Consider the following 11313-nt stretch of genomic DNA (forward strand, 5'->3'; position numbering starts at 1 on the left):
GACATTAGTTGACCCGCTCCGTCAGATGAGTCTCAATATTCACCGTAGAAAAATCTCTCACACACACGGGGAGATTCACAAACGAGAACGGGATTTTGAATGCACAGTCTGCAGTTCGAATGATCTGTGAGTTCACATCACATGTGTAACTAAAAATCACGTTTGTGAAGCAACTACTGTGTATTTCTGATACATTTATTGTGAATTTCTAAAATGTTTTTGTGAAAAACAGTGTGCACATTTGTGAGAAACACTTATTGTGCATTTGTAAAACATTTAGTGTGCATTTGTGAAACACAATCTGTGTGTTTGTGAAACACAGGGTGTGTATTTCCGAATTTATTTTTCACGTTTGCATAAAATGACATTTGTGAATCGGAGCGTGTGCATTTTTAAAACCGGTTGTGTGCATTTCTGATTATTGAGACTGAATTAACTCCATAAGGGACCGTCAACAAAGTGCAACCCCTGTGAACTGTGAAACTCCACTGTGTAAAAATCAATAATCTCACAAAAAATTCATAAAATTATTATAAAGCATATTCTTGTTACAATACCTATTTTGTAGGAAAGTCCATCTTCACTTTATCTTGTTGCATATACTTTTTCAAATTTTAATAGATATGAATCATGACTAAAGCTATCAGTAACTTGACATGACCTTATTGTCATACTAAAATAAAGAATATGTCAATAGTTCACTTTGTTTATTTTTAGGAATTTTTCATATTTACAAATGGATCCGATTTGGTCAAAAATCCTCAATAGCTCTGAAGATGCTAGAACTTTTTTTTGCATAATCTTTGTTGCAGTAGGACAATAAGGTCATGATCAGTCAGTACAGGAGGTTTGGTGACAGAAGCTTTAGTATCTTCAGAGCTATAGTGCATTTATGTTATGATTCATTTCTCTATTAAATTTTAAAAACTATAAGCAATAAAATAGAGGTTGACTTTCTAACAAAATTTAGTATAATAATAATAATAATGTTGCATGACTATGCTGACGAGTCTTCATTACCAGTTCATATAAATATAGACATGTAATCGCTTTTTAAAAGTTTACTACTGATTTTTACAGAATGGGGTTTCACAGGGTACGCACTTTATTGACGGTCCCTTGGCAGCCGGCTCGCTGCTCTGTTTGCACTCACAGCTTGAAACGAACAATTCTGATTAAAAGGCAATAAAAACGATCTTTTTTCTTTAAAAATGATTTTGTAGTTCACTCTCTGTGTTAATACAAAATGATTGAGATACTTCCTGACACATTTGAACGTTTATCAGAAGAGTGTGAACCTGTGAAGATCTAATTTAACCAAACTGCAGCTGCTCTATTCCCGTGTTCCTCCGCGTAGCTGATAGCTTTCAATTTAAACTGTGCCTCATAATCATCTCTTTACATTTCCAGGGTTTCCAAAACGAAGTTGTTCTGCATTATGCTCATGTCGGCACCTTTGTATAGGGAGGTGTCTTCTTTCATGTCCTCTCCTCTCTCCGTACCGTCATCATGCTGTTCTCTCCTAGATCTTCTTTACCGAAGTCACACAACAACACATTAGGGCCGCTCCGTACATTTTGGAGAAAATGTAAGACTTTCACCTTATGGTTGTGAAAGTACTGTATATAGAAACTATGCTAAAAGGCTGCATGCAGCTAGAGAGCCGCCTTTTAACCTCCCCCCCACTGCACTGATAAATGAAAGTCCCGCCCCTCTGCCTCGCCGATAAGACATGCAAATTTCGGCCAATCAGATCAACCAGCAAGGTTCCTGCCCCCAAGTGACAAACACACCCCTGAACACCGCCCTACAAAACGCCCCCTTAACACTGAGCGTAAATCCAGATGAGCGCACAAAATGGAATTGGCTGCGCAAGATCACTGATCAGTTAGGATTGTGCCTGCGCGGTTGTAAGGTTCACTCACTCAGTTCCTAAATACGTCCGCTTAGTTGGCAGATATGTAATTCCATAAAATTCATACACATTCACACAACAGTGGAGCAACACTGGAGGTAGGAAGGGTGACACAAGGACGGTGGGCTGGGTTTGAACCGTCAAGCCTTTGGTCAATGACTGACCTGCTTAACCACATGAACCACCAAATCATTTCCTACAGCCAACAGATGTGTCTACAAAATTTTGAAGAACTAATAAATAAGCAGCTTCAAAATGAAAAAGTCCTCAACCCTGTGATTCAAGCTGATTCAGAGCTTGACACAGCTGCATTACTGCCTTGACTGAGATTTGAATTAAATATTTGCCGTAGGCATAAACATTACTTGTGCTGTTTTGTTGGACTTGGCCTTTTACTTTTTGGATCACTCCATTTTCTTTCAAAGACTCGTAATGATATTATTTTATTTATTTAATGATACATTGACATACGGTACACTGTAAAAACTTAATCTTTAGAAAATGAAAAAGACCATTGTTTCAGGAAAAAATTGTCTTGCAAGAAAATTAATACTATCAAGAATTTGTTTCAAGAGCTGCTTGACCTGCTTCAGGATCTAATGCTTTGGCCAGGTCTGGTCATTGAAGGTCAAGGACTTTCTTTCTAACTCCTTGCCTTTATCCAATGGAGTCCCTTAGAAATCAATTTTTATTGAACATCTATATCAATAATATTGCATATGCTGCTCACATAACCATTATTTGCAGATATGCTGATGATACCATTTTCTATACAGCTAAGTTTTCCCTTAGGTCCACATCAAGAGCACAGTTAAAATCATTTCCCTGAGTAGCTCTGGGATCTGCTTTGTTGACAGTTACAAATGCTCAGGCTGGACAGCTCTCTTACATCTGACACTCACTCACAACATTATTAAAGGTCAAATCTAAAATGGGTTTCCTCCATCGCAACAAATCTTCATTTACACACTCTTGCTTGAACTTACACTTCCTCCTATTTTTGATTAGGGTGATTGTGACGGGGTCCCGCCGGAAAAGGAGCCAAGAGGAGCCAAGGTGAGGAGGTACTTCCTTTATTCGGAACGATGCTCACAATTGCACCACGCAGGGCCGCACCAGCGCTTGGCACCTCCGTCACGCTCCTCATTTTCACTTCCGGTGATGGCGGCGCCAGGTTCTGCAGGTGTAGTCGCAGCTCTGCTTGTTTATGTGTTACTTAATTGTTTAAAGTACGATGACAACTATCAATCTTTAAATGTCAATGAATTAAGTAAGCCGTCATATATGCGACCAAAAATGAAATTCCAACTAAACAAGCACTTTGGATTCGGGAAACTTGCGCTGGCTACCACCTTCGTCCATCCACATCACTACTACCGGCGTATAAAAACGCACTCTGAAATTAAATTAAACCCGCAACAGAGCCTTGCTTTGGTCATTGCGGTCTTCCTTCTGCTGTCCGGTGATATCCATCAATGCCCCGGACCGGCTGCCAGCTCTAGTGAGACACCTTTCTCTACTCCACCATCCAACAACAGGAGCACCTCCGGAAACTTTCAGGTACATTCACTACGTACATTCTACAAAGTGAATCAACGTACTCACCCGAACCTTCTCATCCCTCGAATGAGCGCTGTGACGACACCGGCGACCTCAACAACCTCAGATGTTGGATGGATGAAGCCGACGCACCCCCGGAACAACAGGGAAACTCCATGGCCGGCCTCGTCATGCCAACCCACAAACTCAAGCACCTCAAAAATCTCCGCCACGGCCACACCAGACAGCGCAGGGATCCGTCGATCTGTGCGCCCCCCACAATATCCCTACAAACTAGATACCTTGAACAATATCTGGACATACTCCAGCAACCCGTTTTGCCGGTCTCCTGCTGCCGCAAAACTCCATTGCCGCTTACGTCATCAGAACACGCCAACTACCTGGACTAATAACAATCCACATCACTGGAGAAATCAAAAACGCGGAGTGGATTACCGGATGCTCCGCTCTCTTCCAAGAGTGAAAGCAATGCCTAATTTAAAAATTGAATTGTTTAATGTGCAGTCACTTTCAAACAAAACATCTTTAATATCTGAACACATCACTGACAGACAAATTGATATGATGTGTCTAACTGAAACCTGGCATAAACCAGAGCAATACCTGTCACTAAATGAAGCCTGCCCTCCAGACTACACCTACCTTGAAAAAGCCAGAGTCACTGGACGAGGAGGAGGCTTAGCTGTCATATACCGCAGAAACCTTCATCTGACACCCATTTCAACACCTGTACTGTCTACATTTGAATGCCTGTTATTCAAATGCAGAACAGAAAAAATAACAATAACAGTAATTCTTATTTACCGACCACCCAAAATAAACCCCGGCTTTTTCAATGAACTCCAAGACCTGCTGACGACAATATGCGCAACATCACCTAGTACGCTCATACTAGGAGACTTCAATTTACATGTAGACACTCCTACAAACTGCTCTGCTGTCGAGTTTTTGGAATTACTTGACACCTTACAGCTAACACAGCATGTAAAAGAACCCACACACTCTAAAGGACACACTCTTGACTTGGCTATCACGGACACAGCCCCTATTACCAACATGGAAGTTTATGACTTGGGCGTGTCTGACCACAAGGTTATTTCATTGGAACTAGCATTAGCTCACCAACATAAAAACACAAAACGGGAAATATATTTCAGGAACCTGAAAAACATTGACCATGCAGCCATACAAGAGGATATACAAAAACTCTCTCTGCCATCACCACTCACCTCAGTAAATGAATCTGTTGACCGCTACAATTCTACACTTCATAACATTCTGCAATCCCATGCACCCCTGAAATCAAGAACCGTCTCTTTCACTAGATCAGCCCCGTGGTACACAGAGGAACTGCGAATTCTTAAAAGACTTGGACGAACCATGGAACGAAGACTCATAAAAAACAACCTGACAGTACACAAACAGGCCTATCGAGACCATCAAAAACTCTACTGTAGAGCCCTTAAAATAGCCAGGCAAAAGTTCTATTCCCACAAGATCAATAGCAACACTGGAAATTCAAAACAGCTGTTTTCCACCATACACTCTCTGCTTAAGCCCCCCACACTTACCCATAGTGACGCTAGTGTCAGCAGCTGTGATAGATTCAAGGATTTTTTCACCAACAAAATATCTTCCATAAAATCTAACTTCCTGCCCACTACTACTATTCCCACCTCATCTGAAAACACGACTGTACCAACAGCTCCAAGGCCCCTTTCTGAATTCACACCCACTACACAGAAAGAAGTTGAGGCCATCTTAAGGACTATGAAATCCTCAACCTGCTCACTTGACCCCCTCCCAACAGCCCTGATCAAAGACAACATTTCAATTATCAGTCCAATTATCGCAACTATAATTAACCAATCACTACAAGCCGGTCATGTTCCCCTTGCTCTCAAAACCGCCATCATTAGACCACACTTAAAAAAACCGGCACTGGACCCTGATAACTTGGCAAACTATAGACCCATTTCCAACCTACCATTCCTGTCCAAGGTTCTTGAAAAAGTTGTCGCCGCTCAACTCCACCATCATCTCTCAACGCACAGCTTGTATGAAAAATTTCAGTCTGGCTTCCGGCCAGCTCACAGTACAGAGACAGCCCTGGTCCGAGTCATGAATGACCTACTCATGGCTGCGGACCAGGGCTCCCCATCTCTACTCATCCTTCTTGACCTATCAGCTGCATTTGACACTGTGGATCACGGCATTCTCCTTAACCGTCTTCATACTACTGTTGGACTCTCTGGGAACATACTCAACTGGTTTAAATCATATCTCACAAACAGGACAGAATATGTGGCTCTGGGAAATGCTAAATCCCACACACACACAGTCACCTGCGGAGTTCCTCAAGGCTCTGTTCTTGGACCTTCACTCTTTACCATCTACATATCTCCACTTGGACAAATCATTCGTAAACACAACATTTCATTCCACTGTTACGCCGACGACACACAATTATATGTAAAAATGAATTCCACTCCCACCATAACTTCTTCTGCCCTCCAGGCATGTCTCGAGGAGATAGAAGCATGGATGGCTGAAAACTCTCTCCAGTTCAACAGCAACAAGACTGAAGCCATATTAATCGGTACCCCTCACCAGATCAAAACATCCTCCACCAAAAGCATTCTGGTCTCTGGTCACAACATTCCACTCTCTTCACCTGTGATAAATCTTGGTGTCAAAATCGATTCTACTCTAACATTTGATCATCATATACGTCACCTCTCCAAAGTCTCTTTTTTCCATCTGAAAAACATTGCAAAGCTCCGCCCCTCACTAACCCAGTCTGATGCAGAAAAACTAATCCATGCTTTTGTCTCCTCCAGACTAGATTACTGCAATGCTCTCCTTGTTGGGATTCCTGGCAGGAGCCTGGAAAAGCTCCAGCACATCCAAAACTGCGCTGCTAGGGTCCTGACAAGGAGACGCAAATTTGACCACATCACTCCTGTCCTTCAGTCACTTCACTGGTTACCCATTCGTTCCAGAATTCAATACAAACTCTGTCTCCTCACCTACCAATGCGTCCATGGAACTGCCCCTGCCTACCTCAGTGAGCTCCTTTCCCTGCACGCCACTTCACGACTCCTCCGTTCCAATTTCACACACTGCCTTCATCAGCCAAGGACCAGGCTAACCACTATGGGAGACAGAGCCTTTCAGGCTGCTGCCCCTCGACTCTGGAACAATCTTCCACAATCCCTCAGAGCCCCACAAAGCCTTGGCACATTCAAAAAAGGCTTAAAAACTTTTCTTTTTAATAATGCTTTTTAGTACTTTCATTGTTGTTTTATTTTTGTCTTACCTTGTTCTTATTGTAAATCATTTTTATTTCTGCCTCCATTGTAGCGCTTTGGGATTTTATCTAAAATGTAAAGCGCATTCTAAATAAAATTTATTATTATTATTATTATTATTACTTCCTTATGGACCTTACGCCTCTCCTACGGGGCGGTGCTCTCCATTAGGCCACAGGAAGGTCACAGGAAACATGTTTAAACATAAAATATATACAAATACATATAAAATAAAAACAGTGCGGGCTCCCTTCGTCATCTGACGGTGCCACACCGTCACACCATCCCCCTCCTCTGAGGGACCGACGATGTGCGGCGGTCTAGTCCAGTCGTCTGCCACAGTGCAGGCTCCACGCCGATCCACCCGACAGTTCAGCAGTCCAGGCATCAACGGGTCCTTCCTCCGGCTCGTGCTCCTCCACTCACGTCCTGACGCCGGATGGATGCACTTGCGGCTGCGGCCCCATGGCGACGATCCTCCCGCTCTGCTCCTCGGTGCGCCGCTCCGGTCGGTCCCAGCCCCAGCAAAGGCCCTTCAAACGGCAACACGCCCCCGCTGGTCCCCTTCCGGATGGCACCTCCGCAGAACGGAGCCGCCGACAGCAAGTTCCAGGCGAGATGTTGCGCCTCTCCCGGAGCACTCCATGGACGACCCGGTAGACGTGGGTCCGCCCCCTGTCAATCGTCACGCAGGCCTCCAACGCCTGTGGTGTGCCCATCCCGCCTCCGGCCGTCTCCGCGCTCCGGCGGTCCGCCCCTGCTGTCCGTGAAGTCCGCCGCTCATGGACGCCGAAACAGACGCCATAGACTCTCTCTGGGCGCCTGGCCAGGCCTGAAGCACCGCCAAGGCCACCCGGATCCACCCCCTCTTCCTTAGAGGGTAGACTTCCTCGAACGGAGCTGTTCCTGCAGGTCTTCCTCTGCGTCCTCCACCTTATTGTGGTCTCCTCTGCGTTCCCACTTCTGACACCATAATGTGCTCACGATGCTCACAATTGCACCACGCATGGCTGCACCAGCGCATGGCACCTCCGTCACGCATTTTCACTTCCTGTGACACTTCCTTATGAACCTTACGCCCCTCCTACGGGGCGGTACTCTCCATTAGGCCACAGGAAGGTCACAGGAAACATGTTTAAACGTAAAATATATACAAATACACATAAAATAAAAACAGTGCGGGCCCCCCTCGTCATCTGACGGTGCCACACCGTCACAGTGATATTATTTACAGGTCTGCTCCTAAATCCCTCCTTCTTATCTTCCCTCTTTAATACCCACCATTTCCATCTCTACTCTTTATTGAACTAGTCCCCTCTCTGTTCCTAAGAAGTTTTTAGTCATTTACAAAACCCTTAATGGAAAAATCCCTTTATATCTGCAAAACTTATATTCATAACTCTATTCCTATCCAAGAGTTTAATCAGTTTTGTCATTCAGAAAAGTGAGCGCCTCTTTTGGTCACTCCTCTTTTCACTTCTGTTGCCAGCAATCTGTTACAGGAGACACTAAAGCTTAGCCAAGTCAGACCAGTGTCCACCTTTAAGAACTTCTCACAAGCTGTTGTCTAGGATCATCGCAAATGTTAATAAAGATATTCTTTGTAACAATTAGCTGCATGTTGTACAATATTCCCATAGATATCGTGGGGATTAGATTCTAAAAGTAACCAGTTATACAGTACAGACTAAAAGTTTGGACACATCTTCTCATTCAGAGTTTTCCTTATTTTCATGACAATGAAAATTGTAGATTCACACTGAAGGTATCAAAACTGTGAATTAACAAATAAGGAAATAGATACATAACAAAAAAGTGTGAAACAACTAAAAATATGTCATATTGTAGGTATTTCAAAGTAGCCACATTTTGCTTTGATTACTGCTTTGCACACTCTTGGCAATCTCCTGATGAGCTTCTAGAGGTAGTCACCTGAAATGTTTTTCACTTCACAGGTGTGCTCTGTCAGGTTTAATAAGTGTGATTTCTTGCCTTATAAATGGGGTTGGGACCATCAGTTGTGTTGTGCAGAAGTCAAGTGGATACACAGCTGATAGTCCTACTGAATAGACTGTTAGAATTTGTATAACGGCAAGAAAAAAGTAGCCAAGTACAGAAAAACGAGTGGCCATCATTACTTTAAGAAATGAAGGTCAGTCAGTCCGAAAAATTGGGAAAACCTTGAAAGTGTCCCCAAGTGTAGTCACAAAAACCATCAAGCGCTACAAAGAAACTGGCTCACATGCGGACCGCCCCAGGAAAGGAAGATCAAGACTCATATCTGCTGCGGTGGATAAATTCATTTTGCTTTGCTGATGACACTGTTGGAGATTTATTCAAAATTGAAGGCATACTGAACCAGCATGGCTACCACAACATCTTGCAGCGGCATGCAATTGCATCTGGTTTGCGTTTAGCTGGACCATCATTTATTTTTCAACAGGACAATGACCCCAAACACACCTCCAGGCTGTGTAAGGGCTATTTGACCAAGAAGGAGTTGATGGGGTGCTGCACCAGATGACCGGGCCTCCACAGTCACCGGACTTGAACCCAATCGAGATGGTTTGGGGTGAGCTGGACCGCAGAATGAAGCCAAAGGGGCCAAAAAGTGCTCAGCATCTTTGGGAACTCCTTCAAGACGGTTGGAAGACCATTTCAGGTGAATCTCATCAAGAGAATGCCAAGAGTGTGCAAAGCAGTAATCAAAGCAAGAAGTGGCTACTTTGAAGAACCTACAATTTGACATATTTTCAGTTGTTACACACTTTTTTGTTATGTATATATTTCCACGTGTTAATTAATAGTTTTGATGCCGTCAGTGTGAATCTACAATTTTCATAGTCATATGTCATACGTCATGAAAATAAAGAAAAAAGGTGTGTCTAAACTTTTGGTCTGTACCGTAGGTGAAATCTGCGAAGTAGGATTACAGATGTTTTATGGCTGTAAAACCCCTCACTACACTTTTCCCTCTTGTTTAAATTCTTATAGTTCAAACCTTCATACAAAAGTAAGTCCAGTACTATAGAATGAAGCCAAAGATCTGAACGCAATTGAAGATATATCTAAAATTGGAGAGCTGCACATAGTACAGCGGACGCAGCACAGAGGAGATTGAATCATGATATATCAAGGTAATACTGTATATGTTGTTAGCAGTACATTTTTATCTTAATTTTTTTTTCTTTGCTTCTTGTATTGTTAGTTGTTTTATTATTTTCTTATTGTTCTTTGGTCTGCCTTTTTTCCTGCCTCTTGGCCGAGTCATCGTTGAAATTGACACTGGACTCTCAAGGGACTTGGTTTTAAGGTAGAATCAATTTTAATATAAATATTTTTGTGGTTCCCGACTTTAAATGGAAAGGCAAGATACTAACAACTTACAATGTTTTTTTTTTCAAAGAAACATCATTGTCTTCTTTAAAACCCTCTTTGAATTTTCTTTCCTATCGCAGTCTCCATCTAATGTATTCCTTTTTCTTCCTCTCCCTGGTGCATTCCCATTCACTTTTAATCCCCACATTGCACTCAAAACACAACAGAACTAACATGTTTGCTGTATGTCTTTTTTTTCCCCCTTTTGGCAGAATATTTCACATAATATTAATTGGTGACAATTCCCTAAAGTTTTAATCCCAACGCCGTTAGCTTCCTTTTTCATAATGGATTTAAGAAAAAACAAAAAAACGTTGCACTACGACTGCAGTGTACATTTTAAGTAATTCCTATTGTACAAACACCCATCAAAGCCTTTGACTATTACTGTCATTCTCTTTTTGCAGATGCAAAAGTGGTTCGTCTATAATTAGAAGACAAATATCTCCAACACATGGGCAGATTCAGAGTTACACAACAGAAAATGTAATCATTTATTACAGCCAGACACCATTACCTGAAGTGAATGACTATCACAAAACCAATTATCGAAAGAAATGGAAAATCTGAACAAGACAATATGGTTCAACTAGCCATGCTCATTCTATCAGATTTTAATTTCTTTCAGAGCTCCTCCTCTTATTTTCATGATGGATTTATAAGAACAAAAACCTGTCTGTAGTCATGGATTAGCATGATTACTTGTAGACAAATGTTCTTAAATGTATCGTTGATGCAAATCTGTTGCTGTAAAATATGATTAAATTGGAATAAAAAATGTTGAGCTTTTTAGCTAGGCACTTTTAGTTTGAAGGGCTACACAAAAACAAAAACTCCAACAGTTCATTTATAATACCCTTTTTTGATAAAATGTTTGCCTTAGTTCCTTTTTGTGTTATTTTTGTATTTCATCTTTTTTATTGGAAGGGTGGACGAAATCCTGTGAGTCAACCTTTGAACTTGGCCAATATGAAGTTCTGTGGTCATCAATAGAATTGAGAAGTCACCAACTTCTCAGAAAATGTGCTACTATGTGGCACAATAGCTGTTGGAAAAAATAGTTGGGGAGCTAAGGAGTTGCTTTATTGTTTATTTCAGGGCTGCACAGTGGTGTACTGGTTAGCACGCTCGCCTCACAGCGAGTATATC

The sequence above is a fragment of the Oryzias latipes genome, chromosome 12 (assembly GCF_002234675.1).
Source record: "Oryzias latipes chromosome 12, ASM223467v1".
Lineage (NCBI taxonomy): Eukaryota > Metazoa > Chordata > Actinopteri > Beloniformes > Adrianichthyidae > Oryzias > Oryzias latipes.